The sequence below is a fragment of the Chamaea fasciata genome, unplaced genomic scaffold, assembly GCF_029207755.1.
Source record: "Chamaea fasciata isolate MVZ Bird 193981 ecotype frontalis unplaced genomic scaffold, bChaFas1.0.hap1 SCAF_1, whole genome shotgun sequence".
Classification (NCBI taxonomy): domain Eukaryota; kingdom Metazoa; phylum Chordata; class Aves; order Passeriformes; family Sylviidae; genus Chamaea; species Chamaea fasciata.
This window is the reverse complement of record NW_027094086.1, coordinates 11185112-11199523: the sequence shown is the minus strand read 5'-3', so window position 1 is coordinate 11199523 and position 14412 is coordinate 11185112.

The window sequence follows — 14412 nt, the reverse complement described above, 5'->3', positions numbered from 1 at the left end:
GACATACTCATTACTGGTCTAGGTGGGTTGGTGTTTTGTTTGATCTGCTGGTTCTTTGGTTTTTGTTGGTTTTTCTTTTTTTCCCAGAACCCCACTGAAGAAAAATTTCAGTAATCTTGATATTTCCTACAACTAAATTCATCTGAAAATGTGTCTTTCCCAGAATAGACTATGCCTCTGTAGGTTTGGAGCCTTCAGCCTCTCTGTAACATCCTCTGTTACACAACTGTATTGCATTAAATTTTTTCTTTTATTCTGTCTGAAAGCATAGTTCATACTAAATCTCTGCATGCAGAACATGATTTAGTTGAGAGAACTGGTGCTTTAATCCTGATTATCAGTTCTGTTCCTTCCAATACAATGCCATGCCAAGACAAGTTGTGATTTCTACATCCTCTAAGTTAACCTTACCTTTTATGCTTTGAAGGAGACTCAAAAGAAAAAAGTAGGATAAACAAAAAGGTTTGTTTCCACTCTTTTGCTTTCATCTGTTCTTAGAACTGGAGTGGGATCAGATGTCAGGAATGCTGGGAAGGCAGAAAATTTTGCTGCTACTGAGTGATTTGGCTATGTGGCTTTTCCTTGTCTTCCAACTTGAATATTTTGGAAAATTTAAGAACCATCTAGTCAAAATGACTGCACTGATCTTCAGGATAGAAAAACTCTGCTCTGGGTCATTTTGCATGTTGGTTAATATTTTGGCTTTTTAATGTCAGTTTTTTAATCTTTCCATTTCAAACAATTGATAGCAAGGATTACTAATGGAAATATTTCCTAAACTTCAACCTTCAGAAGGAAGGACTGTTCTGAAGTAATACTGGCTTGTCATTAAGGATTTGTGAGGCATCACCATTGGTAATATCATACAAGTATTTGCCTGATAGGACACATGCAAGTAAACTGACATAGTTAGCTAAGAAACAGATTTGTTTCTAGTTAATGGTAGCAGTGAGCAGATGTACATTGGAAAAGGAGTCAGTGGGAAGGTGGTTCTGTGTAACACTGGAAATGTGCTTGGCTAATTGAGCAGCCACCTGTGGTCGTGCAGATGGCAATATCTGTGCCACAGCTGCAATGTTCACCAAACCCTGCTATCTCTGGAAGAAGCGGAAGGGGGGGGGGGGGGGGGAAGGGAACAGCTCAAGCTGGTCTCACTTCTGGATTCCAAATTACCAGTTGCTGTCCTCATAAACTATGTCTAATGTTTCACACTGTGCTTCAAGGCTTGCAGTGTTTCTATAGGTGTAACAGGCAAGAGCGAAGGAACAGCTGAAATATTTAAACCAGAAGTTGCTGAACTCTAATGAAAAGAACTGAGGCAGGACTCTGTAGAGTAGTCAGCACCTGCTGTGACATGGAATGTTTTGAATTCCTTATTTCTTCTTTTATCTTCTATACTTAAGTGAATGTGGAGGTTTATCAGATTTAATTACAGAGATAAGAAAATCTGTACGCTTTTAATTTGAAGGTTCCCTATTTTATACTTCTTAAACCTTTGTAGTTTTTGTCTTCTGCCAAAAGGCAGTGGCATCTATAGCCGTGTGATCACTGGACTTGACTGCTTCTGAAAACGTAGGTTTTTTGGATTACTTGAATTGATCTAGAAATGTGATTTTTCTGTAATTGGGTGGAAAAGGCCTGCATTGCAGGCCTTGGGTGATCATTATTGGGTCAAACCCATAAATAATATAGGTGTCATCTTGTTATTGGGTATTTGGTGCTTACATAACCTTGGAAAGAGTTAGAAACATTCCATTTTACCTCATTTCTCTAACTTGCTACTTGGAGCTCACACCTCTTGAGTCTGTAAATAGATAAGAAACAATAAACATCCAAGTCTGAACTCGAAATCTACATTTCCCATGTATTATTCATCGTGACCTCAGCAGAGAAAAATAAACCAGAACTGTAACATTCCTGTACCTTGTTTGTCTAAATTTTATGATCATTTAATCTTTTAACTAGTTCTCAAGGTTTTCTGCCTGCCTTACTGACAGTCTCCTCCACTTTTGTGTTGTTGACGACTCCTCTTTTCACTCTTTATAACTGGTGGCATGGATTTATTCCTGAAGAACTCTGCTTTTGTGGGATGCCTTCCTCCAGCCTCGTACTCCTCCTTTTCATTACCACTGTTTCAACTTTTCTAGGTCCTTTCCTTCAAGGGTGGTCTTCTGTGATGATCTTTATCTCCACAAATTAAATTTTTAATTCTGTACAGAAATCGAGATGGGTGAAAGCTTACTGCACTTTTTCTAAGAAATGCAACCTGATAGTGGTGGCAGCCCTGTCCATGGCAGGAGGCCTAGAACTAGATGATCTTGAAACTCTCTTCTAACTCAATCCATTCTATGAATAAGTTATTGGAAATCTTAGGTTTCACTGACAACACATGCCCTTCCTTATTCTTCTCTGAAACCCTGATGTTGCTGGAGCCAAGTCCAGCTGCTGCTGAATTATGCACAGCACAAGAATAAAGAGCAGATAGGCAAGAATAAAAAGACCCATGACCCATTTAAACCATGGGAGAGAATTCACCAGGTACGTTGCCCTCACCTAATGTGGGCCATGTCCAAGGTGCACTGTTAGCACTCCTGTCTTCCCCTCGTCATTAACAACCAATAAATGCCTCTCAATTTGCATTCACTCCTTTCACAGTCAACATGGAGGTGCCAGCCAAAGCACTGACTGATGGACATCTATTTGACATTGACTGATGGATAACTTCTAGCTCTTTCTGATAGTCAAGCTTGGTAAATGGCCTTTCTGCTTAATAACAAGAATAACAGCTCACAGAGCTCACAAGCAAGTGGTGCATCTGCAGAAGAAATTTTGCTTGGTAAGCCTTCCTTCTGAGGCATCTTTTCATAGAGCAGCAGGTATGTAATATTAGTGCTAATATTATTTAAATTACAAGTAATCCTCACATAGCACTTCCAGTGAAGGGACAGCACTAGGCACAATTAAAGCACTGTGGGTTGCAAGAAAATAATGATTCAGGGCTGGAGGTACTAGATCTTGGTGTTCTATCAATTTTTCTAAAGGATAACAAACAAAATCAAGCTTCCAACAGACTGAATGACTACTCCCAAAGGCAATGGTGCCTATTCTGTGTGGTACTTGCTCCTGCTGTAGCTTGACATTAGTCTCTGGCAAGTAGTCCTGAAGTTTGCTTTAGTGGTCAGAGCTGGTGGAAAAGCTGCTCAGCTGTACAAAGCAACAGTTCCAGGGGCTGAATGAGAAAAGCTTCCATAGAGCTTGAAACCTCACTTGATCCTTATCTAGTGTACAAATTGACATGATCATATTGAGCTTATCTGGCTCCTGTGGTTATACCCCGTTAGGCCCTAGATCAGTGATTTCTGAGGAGTGTTAGTGAAGAAAAGCATTAGAGATTTCTTTAGCTCTGCTGGCTCCCTTGATGTTTTATTTGCTTTTTGATTGAATATTTCCTTCATCTGCTACAAATGCCTGCAGGTAGGTTGGATTCTCCTTTAACAGAAAAAAATATCCTGCTGGTATTAGACATAAACTGGGCCAGTTTGGGTCTACATGCGTATGTTTCTTCCAGCAAAATCCAGTTCCACTGAGACAAAAAGTACACTTTCACCTGCTTTTGTTGTAGTTGAGAACGGAGAACTTGGGGCATTTTGGCTTTCAGCAAAAAAGTGTCGGTTTTGATAAAATCCTGGGTGCATAACTGAAAAAAAAGGGTATCTTTTAATGTAAAAACCAGTAAAATTTCAACAAAAAATGCAGTATCAAGTCTGTATCCACTTTGTTCTCTAACAACTATCAGTTCTGGGTTTATGGAGGGCATGGAGAAGGAAGAAGAAGTCTAGGTGAAGGCTTGTAACTTTGGCTCTCTCAATGAACTGTGCAGGTACAGGATGTGTGATGGAGCTGTGTCATATTGCAAATGCTACTGTGCCTGGAGCATCTGATAGCCCTCACCAGAGCATGGAGGAGGCAGGGATGCTGCACTGCCTGTCTCCTGGTGTGTGTTCAGGTGATGAGGCTGCTCTGGGTAGAGGGAAGAGTGGTGGGGCTGGGACTGCAACCCCTTGCAAGGTCTGGCCAGTGAAGATGTGCTTGATTCAGGACTCGACACTGGTGATTTCAAGGGAGTTACAGTGACATGGCAACCAAGACAGAACAGTTGTGTGTGCTGTATATAACAGGAATAGAACTGAAAACTGTGATGCTTTAAAATTTTGCTGTTTTTTTTTTTTTTTTTTTCCCCACAGGAGACACCTTAAACTAGAGCGTAATGAGCTCCCAGCAATAGGCGCAAGTAGGAGTAAAACACTCACACAGCCCACCACGCCAATTAGTTTGAACAAGTTGACAATGAGGGCACTTTTTATCAAGATCTTCATGAAAACATTCCAGATACCTTTCCTTCCAGATTCTCAGATGAGATAATAAAATTATGAAAAAAAAAATTCTAAAATTGTAAAATCAATGCAGTATTTGCTGTCCCTTAATTTTCTAGCCAGATAATGAATTTTAGACTTGTTAATATCAAAATAATGGTCTTGGTGGATTCTTAACAAAATGATTCTCTGCTTGAAGTGGCAGAAATAAAATTCTCATTAGGAAGGAGTTTCTGTTTCATGTAGCTAAATTGTATTTGTATCAGAACAGCAATGCTGCCATTAGTGTTTTCATCTTAACCTGGTGTTAACAAAAGACATAACAAAAGAGTTCTCTTTGCTCATCTGTGGAAGAGAAAATAAACCAATTGTATTATTAGAAAAACATTTTCATAAATGAAATATCAAAATATGAAAATGGCATATATGGTGTAGCGAGCTATTTAAAATCTAGAAGATCTAGGCAACAACAGTAATGACTTCTTAAACATCGCTCTGTATAAATATTTGAATGTGTTTATGTGAACATACATGTGTTCGTGGGTGTGTGACAAAGGGACAGCACTTTCCAAAATCAAAGCTTTTGAAATTTGAGGAATCTCTGAGTTGAGTCTTCCTATATGTAAGCAGTAAGTGTAAAACTCAGTTCTAGAGAGAGCCAGAACTCGCTAGGTGCACAAGTCATATCCCATTTATATAAAGTTTGATGGCATATACATGATAAATATTCATTTTCATTCCCTATTTACAGAGATGTTTCACCTTAGGTCCCTGTCTTGCAGTCACAGGAGTTATACTTACATTTTCAAGCAGTATGGTGCATTAGGAGCAGATCTGTAAAATGAAACACTGAATGCCAAAAACCTGCTGTTCACCCTCTGTATTTCTCAGGATGCACAGGCTATTTTGGATTACCTCCCACCTGTTTCCATGGACTGAATGTCCATTGGAGGTTGGAGTACATTAATTACGTGGGTGCATTCTTAAAGCCCAGCATCTACTTTGGTCCTCAGGAACCCAGTCTATACACTCTGTAAGAACTCTAGACTGGAGAGAAAGCAGAGAAATGAGTCTGATCTGGAGAATTAATGCATGAACTGCCTTCTGATTCAAATTAAAATGTTTATAAAACTCACACTTTGATATGTCTGCTCAGGTTCATGTAAGCCCCATGGAAGGTCATGCTTAAACCCTTGCAGGATGGAGTGTCCACAAAAGCAGGGTCAGTCCTTTTTAATGCCGGGTTTCTACTGACGGTCACTTAACTGTTTCCCACACAGTAAAAATGATGACTCTACATTGCTTTAGTAAAAGTGACACCAATAAAAAGCTTCTGATTAGTTAAAAGCCAAAGGCCCATTTCATTCAGGTAAAACAAAAATGTAAATATCCAATTAAGCTCATGATTTCTTTACAATAAGACAAAAATAAAAATCTGTAAACAATAATTTGTGAACAGTAGATAAATAGAGCTTGATTTTGGAATGGATTTGATAATGAGTGAGCTAGTAACTGACTCACATTAACATTTGTTTGTAATTTTTGCATCTATCTTCACCTTTTAATCTCATCTCCAATAACCATGGTTTCTAGCACTGTTTTGTTGTGGATGCACAGGAGATTGCCTTTGATCACAGAAACTGGCTGAGGAGCTTAAGAGTTACTGGTGTGAGTCTGTGAAGATTCCACCTATTTCTGTTGAGGTGCCTTGCTTTGTAAACCTTGTAGGAATGTAAATACCAGTAAGGAGTCTATTACTTACCCAAGCATGGTGGAATTTGAACAGCAGGTTTCTTGATTCTCCTTGCTATAGGAAAGCTGGCTAAACACAGTGTGCCTGCTTCTCCTCCTGGCATCCATTTATGATTAAATCATGGTGTTCATCTTCATTAATCTACTTGTCCTGGTGTGACTTTGACACCAAGGGTGCTCTACTTGGCTTATATAGAGGGTCATGTCTGACGTGGATGGTAATCTTACCACTGATTTTAGTGTCATCAGGAACAGATTTGGGTGTTCGCTAAATGAAAGTTGAATAGGTCCGAAGGCTTTCTCTTTTAAATGACAGTGAAACCATCTTGTTAAGTACTCTTTGTTGTTCATTAAAGAGAAATAACTCAGTCCAAATAATATTTTGTATTCAAACACTGAAAGTAGTTCACAGCTTTCAAAACTGATTATATTATGACTCACATAATTACAGAACAGTTGAGGTTGGAAGGGACCTCTGGAGGTCATCTGGTCTAACCCTTCCTGCTCAAGCCGGATCTCACAGAGCTGGTTGCCCAAGGCTATATCCAGGTGGATTTTGAATATCTCCTCGCAGGGACACTCGACTCCCTTTGTGGGCAACATTTTACAGTGTTTGGTCACTCTCACAGTATGAAAGTGTTTGCTGGTGTGCAGGGGGGAACTCCCTCTTCCTGCAAAAGACTGTTTTTTTTCCCCCCCATAATCATGCCTTTCAGGCTCTTTCTTGCTTACGTGCAAATGTTTTAGGTGCCATTTTTTTTTTTCTCTTCTGTTCATATCATCCCCAGTCCTTTACTTGTCAACTGTATCCTTCATTCTCTCTCAGGAAACAGCATTTTTCCCATTCATTCCTGTACATCCTGCAGCCTGAGACTTCCAGGGCTCTGTCCCCAGTCTGAAGCTCTGTCTGGGTGGATACCTCCACTGTGGCAAGGACAGATGCTCCCGTAAGTTGTGGAGACACCATGCCTGGAAGTGTTCAAGGCCAGGCTGGATTGGGCTTTGAGCAACTGGTGCAGCAAAAGGTGTTCCTGCCCATGGCAGGGAGGTGGAACATGATGGTCTTTCAGGTTCCTTCAACCCAAGCCATTGTAATGCACAAGTGCGATTTTTCCCAGCTCATTCTGTCTTGCTGCGGGAGTCCAGTGTCCTTAGTTCTTGGAAACCCTTTCACACAGAAACGCTGCTTTTTCTTTGCTTGAACAGTACCAGTAAGACTAAAGGAAAGTATAGACTTTAGTTGTCCTTTGAACTTTGTTATACTTTGCCATTAAGATAACAAGTAGGGTGAACCATCTCTTTCTCAGCATGATTGTAGTGTATCATGCTTACTGCATAAAAATGCAATTTCACAACTTATGCTGACTAAAGCCTTTGGCCAAAGTCCATCTTCTCTTGACCTCACTCTTCCAGAAACAAAAGGAAAAAGCTGTCTGTGGAACTGACAAACTCAATGTCACAAACTAAAGCCCCTGTTGAAATTTTGAATTCCTGTTTATATGTGCAGGTGAAGGCAATGATTCACTGCTGTTCTACCCTCCATTCCTCTTACTATATCACCTGTAGCCTGAGAAATAGAAATGGTCCAGCTAGGGATGAAATTTCTCCCTTGCTTTTATTAGAGCACATAAGAGGTCTAAAAGTTAAAATCTAACTGAGACTGTTTTAAGAGTTGCCCTTACAACCCTGGGATTGGAATAAATGAATCTTAGGACAAGGAAAAAATCTCCAGAGGGCAACTCTGGCAAGTTCATAGAGACATTGAAATCATAGGATAATTTGGATTAGGAGGGACCCTAAAAGTCATCTAGTTCTAGGAAATTAGGAATTATCCATTAATAGTGCATTTAGGAAAATGTTGCTTGATCCTTGTTGGAAACTGTCAGTGCTCACCAGGACATGAGCAATTACTTTTTTCTACAGTTATAAACCAGTTATGATAGAAACAGAATGGTCCATGTTGGAAGTGACCTTAGAGATCATCTAGTTTCGATGTCTCTGATATGGGCAGGGACACTGGCAACAGACTGCAGCTTTTGATTTCAGTGACAGCCATATTACAGCTTCAGATCTGGATGACCCTTCAGTGAATGTCCCCGTTCTTTCCCTATCTGGGATGATTCCTCGATCCAGGACATTTTTGGCAGAGAGTTAGTTTTCCTCCAGTTTTCAAAAAATTACAGTGAAAGCACAATAGTTGAAGTGAAATAAGGATAAATAATGATAAAAAATCAGTGAACAAACCCAAAGTTTCTTTTCACTTTTGTTGTGCTTCACTACACCTCATCAATAATGATTATGGTTACAGTTAAACAAGAAAAGGACTCTATGGTGAAAAACTATCTTCTGGCTGCTTTTCCTTCTTCTCTAGGGAATTCCACTTGAGAAGATTGTTTTAGCACAAGTGCCTAAATACTGGACTGAAGGCAGCAACTTGACAATCAGGAAATAGATCTCCAGTTCTGCTATGGTAATTTCAATTTGTATTTGTTAATTCCTAGTCTCACTGTTCCTTGGATTGGGACTAGCCCAGTGTTTTCTGTTTTTGACATGGTGTTTGTCTTTCATCTGGTTTCCCTATAAACAAATATGGGTTGCTTCTATTTCCTGATGCAAACCCCATTTTCCTCCTGGAAATCTGACTGGTTCTCCTTGCTGTATTCCCCTAAGGTTTGTAACCACCTGGATGTAGGAAGTGAGGTTCTTGATATGAAGAGCTTGTCATAGAATCATAGAATCATTGAGGTTGGAAAAGACCTCAAAGATCATTGAGTCCAACCATTAACCCAGCACTGACAAGTCCACCACTGAACCATCACCTCAAGAGCCACATCTACACATTATTTAAATACCTCCAGGGATATTACCCCGCCACTTCCTGGGCAGCCTGGTTCAATGCTTGACAACCCTTTACATGAAGAAATTTTTCCTAGTATCCAATCTAAACTTCACCTGGAAAAACTTGAGGCCATTTTCTCTTGTCCTATTGCTTGTTACTGGGCAGAAGAGACCAACCCTCCCCCAGCTACAATCTCCTTTTCAGAGAGTTATAGAGAGCGATACGATCCCCTCTGATTCTCCTTTCCTCCAGGCTAAACACCCCCAGATTGCTCAGCCTTTGAAGGTCTACAAAGTGCAAAACACGTTCACTAGACTGCCTGGGCAGCTTTCTTATTTTCCTCTAACTCATTAATTTAGGCCAGGGAACATTGTAAAATTCTAATAAATATACAATAGTTATGCCACAGTATAGATAATTTATGATTTTTCTAATATTATTATGTGTCACTGTCAATGAATTCTTCTATTCCAGTGCTTCACCTGTACTTGCTATTCCATGAGGAGTTGTGAGCAAATTAAAAGATGAAAATTGTCTTGGATCTGGTTATTGTCATAGATTTTTTTCACTGAGACTGTCCATCCACTGTTTGACCATAGAAAGAAAAAAGGCAACATATTGGCTGGAGGATATTTGCTTCTTGAAAAATAATGTCTGGAGATATTTAGTATAGAGTTATAATCAATCTTACCCATACATTAGGTAGTTTCCATGCAAGACAGAATCAGAAGCCCTGAATAAATATATTTTCTGAAGTAACACACTGAGTGGGCAGCAGGGTGAAACACTGAAACAGGTTGCCCAGAGATAGGGTAGGTGCCCCATGCCTGGAAACATCCAGGTCAGGTTGGCGTAGATCAGCAGACTAACCTAGCTGAAGATGTCCTTGCTCATTGCAAGGAAATTGGACTAAATGACCTTTAAAAGTTCTTTCCAACCCAAAATATTCTATTTATCAATGATAATTATCCACAAGAACATACATGCACACACACGCACACAAACATATGCTGCAAAAGAAGCTCATTGCATTAAGAAATGAATTACTATTTCTCATTGCTTCTTGTAGGTAATTACTTCTAATTATTACACTGAGTAATAAATTGCTACTTCTAATTACCTGTGGGTACAGTCATTGTAGTTAGAAATGCGTTTTGCATAGTTGTTTACATCACAAGCATGTTTAAGTAATTGTGCTCCCTTGATTATTTGGAGCGGTCGATGTTAAATAACATACCACGTTTTGCAGCTTCATGCTCAGTGTCATTTGTTACCATTTTTGGTGGTGCTGTTTCAGAGAATTGGGGAATAGATGCTGTGTGTAACTGGGGAATAGCTATCTTTATTTGAAGTCTCCAAGCCCTGCCGAGTGTCTGTGGCTTGACAGGCATGTCTAGGAATGTGCACTGTGTTGTTGAACTTAAATTACAGCTCTACCTTCTCATTCTGAGGAAATCTGAACCACTTGAAGACAATGACCAAATCCCACTGTCCTTAATCAGTCTCATTTCCCACTCCCCAGGCTCTCTGACACCAGATGTGTGTCATGAAGGTCTTCACTTGCCCTGATGCTGGCAGTGAGTACTCTCACCTCAGTTTGATCTTTCACTCAAGCTCACATGAGAATCTATATATGATGTCTGTCCAGTAACACATTAAGATCCCGTTGCAAAGATTGCAGTCAGAAATTCCCCGCAAAAGTTGTGTTAACTTTCCTGATAATCTCTGTGGGTTTGTGCTCCTCTGCTAACCAGGACCTTCCACATTTGGATGTTACACATTGCAGTTTGGGGAGGTCCTTAACTCTTCCACTAAAGCGGTCATAGAGCAGAGGAGACTGACTGTCTTTTTGGAAGAAGCAAATGTACACTTTCTGAACAAGGCTTTGAAAGCATAATCAGGGTTTTAGTTCTTTCTTAGGCCTTCCTCTTATGTGTAAGTTCACAGGAGTTTACTGGGATTTAGGAGTTGCAGAACTTCGCTTTTTCCTATGTTGTGCATGCTTTTTTTCTCATATTCCCCACTTTCCATCTCAATTTATAATAATATTCAATGATATTAGAATTGATTGTAGTAGGGAATAAACTTGTCCCAGTAGAGGCAGAAAGTCTGCCATCAAGCAAGAGACAAAGAGGCAGGGAAAAATAAACTAGAGAGAGTCAAAAAATATTGCTTGTCATTCACATGTCCTTGGAGAGGGAAAGAATTCAGAAAATTTTGGACACAAAGAACACATGGTTGTCAAACATCATTTTTCAAGTTTTATGAGAGACATCAATGGGATGTAAAGTTAAGGAGCTGGAAAGTTCACTCACTGCCTACACACACAATAGATTTGGAAGAGTGGGTTTTGATATCTGAGGAATATCCTTGGTGCTGGTAGAAAGAGTCCCCAGCTGGTGCAAGGGGTTTGTTGTTCAGAGTAGGTTCTCTTTGTGTTTAATAATCAGAAAAGATTTTTGTGGTAAAACACTGTGTCTGCTTTGGTAAGGGAGGGAGAATCAAATCAGAAAACTGGAAGTGGGGTTTCCTAGAACAGAGGCTGACCACTGTATGTGATATAAAAGCTGCCATATGGAGGACTTATGAGAGAGCTGGCACTGTCAAAATCCATATTTAATAAATTTAAGAAGTGAAATTAAAACCTTAATCTTAGAGGACACACCTTGGCAGTGTGTGTCTTCTAAGCAAAAAACATCAAAAGCAAGTGTAAAGATTTGCTGTCCTTTCTTGCCTCTGAGAGGAGCTGATTCTGGCTCACTTAGTGTTGGCAGGGATCCAGAACTTGATTTTCACTGGAAGTGTTTGTTGTCTTAGACCCAGACTGTGCAAGTGCTGCCACAGAGCCTGCAGGACTGGGGTCTTTGTGGGCCCTGTGCTAGGTGCAGAGCACTGTATCGGTAAGGAGAAAGGACTGAAATGGTGTTAAGAGTCTGCCTTGCTGGATTACTGTTTTATTCTGCTTTTTATACCCATTAGACTCAAATTCTAATCAAGGTGTTGGACTGTGTTTCTCATGAAGCCAAGATGGAAAGTTAAGTTGGTGGTTATAAAATCATGGCTATTGTACACCCTAATAGGGAATAGAGAGCTGTTATTCTGCTAATTATCATAACTAATTAGCTGCATTCAGAAGTGAAGAATCAGATGGGTAAGATCACCACCACCAGCTGTTAAAAATGGGTTATTGAACTGCAGTACATGAGACCAGAGGGACTGCTATTATCACCAGTGATGAGCCTGGGATGTGTTCCCCGCACCATAATATAATTCAGCCCTGGATTTTCAAAGTGCTTTCAGAAGGGGAAAGTTCATGCCAATCCTGGAGTGCAAAAAGATCAACTTCAATACCAGGAACTCAGTCATTATGCTGGGTCCCTCAAAAAAAGTACAAGCACTCATGTGGAAATGGATGATTGGAACCCCCTTGGGACATGAATTCTGTTGGTTCCAGGGGATTCAGATAAGCCATGAGGCTAGTGCTGTCTTCTTAACGCTCCATCCTCTTGGAAGTGAGGATGTGTTTCTGCAGAGCAGGGCTGATCTGTGCTGTGAACTAGCAGTGGACAAACTGGAAGTCATCTTGGTGTAAAGCTAGGTCTGAGTTAATTAGCCCAGCTGATGAGCTTGGTTGTATCACAGCACTGAGCTACTATCACATCTGATGTATGAACTGTGTTGCACTGCACAAAGCCGCAGAGAGGCCAAATTCTTAGAGTCAGTTTAAGTACCTCATGTTTTTGACCTGCATGAAGTTGATGTCCATAAAGGAAAATTCAGGAGGTTCAGAAGCCAGCAGGACATAGCCCCATCCATGTGCTCCCAGAAATCTGCAGATAGAAAGGCATGCAGGCTGTGTTTTGATAGAATAACCAAACCACTTGGAATCAACTGGCAATCTGAGCTGAGACAATGCCATTTTGGCTTGAGTAATTTCAGTATGGCCCCCTTGAAATAAACAAAGATCTTATTATCTCAGCTGTGACCATTAATATGGCAAATTCATCAGAAATTCCAGTGCAAAGGGAAAAATCTTTTAATAAGGTTCATGCAGCACACCTGGAATTGATGGTTTAAGGGACCCAGGAATAGAAAGTCCTGAGTGGTGCACCAAAGTCTGTCTGGGTTATTGGCAGGACCTCTAGAATTATATTATGATTACAAATGGATTTTGCAAGAGCACTGGGAAACTTTTAAAGTATCACAGATTTCATAGTTCAGTTGTAGCGTAACAAACTACATACTCCACTCTGTTTAATTGTCCTGGGGCAAGAGCCTTCTACCACCACAGGGACACATTTCAACAGGAGCACACAGAGATTGGCAACAGATCACAACCCTCTGAAAACCTTTTTGACTGAGCTTGGCCTTAAGTCTGTCACGCTATATTGTGGTCATATAGATCTTTGATCTTTTGTGTTGATGTGAGTCTGTGTAGAGGGTGGAGCTGTGGTTGTAGACAGTTGAATTGTGTGTACAATCCCCTCTGAGCTCTAAAGACCAATGAAATTCACACTCTTGCCCCTTAGAGCTGCCAGTCTCTACTGTCATGAAAGAAAGAAACTGGCATACATCACCAGGGAACCTCTGCTGGGTTGTGTGAAGGTGGCTCCTAATTCCTTCCATTGCCTGCATAATCTGCTGTCCACAGCAACACCTTCATCTTTGGAGCCAAAACATTCAGGACAGATATATTGGTGTTTTCTGTAAACATTGTAGTGTCCAAAAGAGCTCATTTCATGAGTGTCTTTTAGAATATGTCTATTCCCACATGCAATGTGAAACAAGCTGAGAATGATGAACCTTCTTTGTTCCTGCACTTTAGCCTTTGAAGGCTGAAGGAGTTTGGTAGTGGATTGTCCTTGGAAAAAAACACATTGCAGTCTTTCACAACTAGTCTCTGGAAGATGCTGAGGGTGAGAAATCACCAGGCTGAACATATAAGATGTCAGAAAACTTGTGAGGAGTTATTGCAAGGAGTTATTACCAGAAATTCTCCTGGTCTGGATCCAGAGGCAGCATGGGAGGGCTCTGGCACTACCTCTGGTGCCTGCAGGACTCATCTGACAGCCTCAAGTCTATTTGACCTTGAAACAATAACTATACCTGTGCTAGAACCCTGCATGTGCCAGGAAGAGAGAAACCAGCGTGATGCCTGTGGAGAGGGGGCAAAGTAACAGTGAAGTGACAGAGATTTGAGAATACCACTGCTAAAACACAGAAGAAAAAGCTGCTGCATGCACATAAAAGCAAAATCAGCTGGAGATTAGGAAAAAGTTAGAAAAGTTGTGCTTTGGCTTGTGGTGTTTTTGCTAGTCCTAGGTAACCATCTGCTGAGCTGTCTGGCCAGGCTGAGTTTCTTTTTTGTTAATGTTTTATATGATTTGTTTTTCTGCTCTTTACAAATTGATTTTACAGAAGGAAATAAAATCATTTTGTCACTTGAAA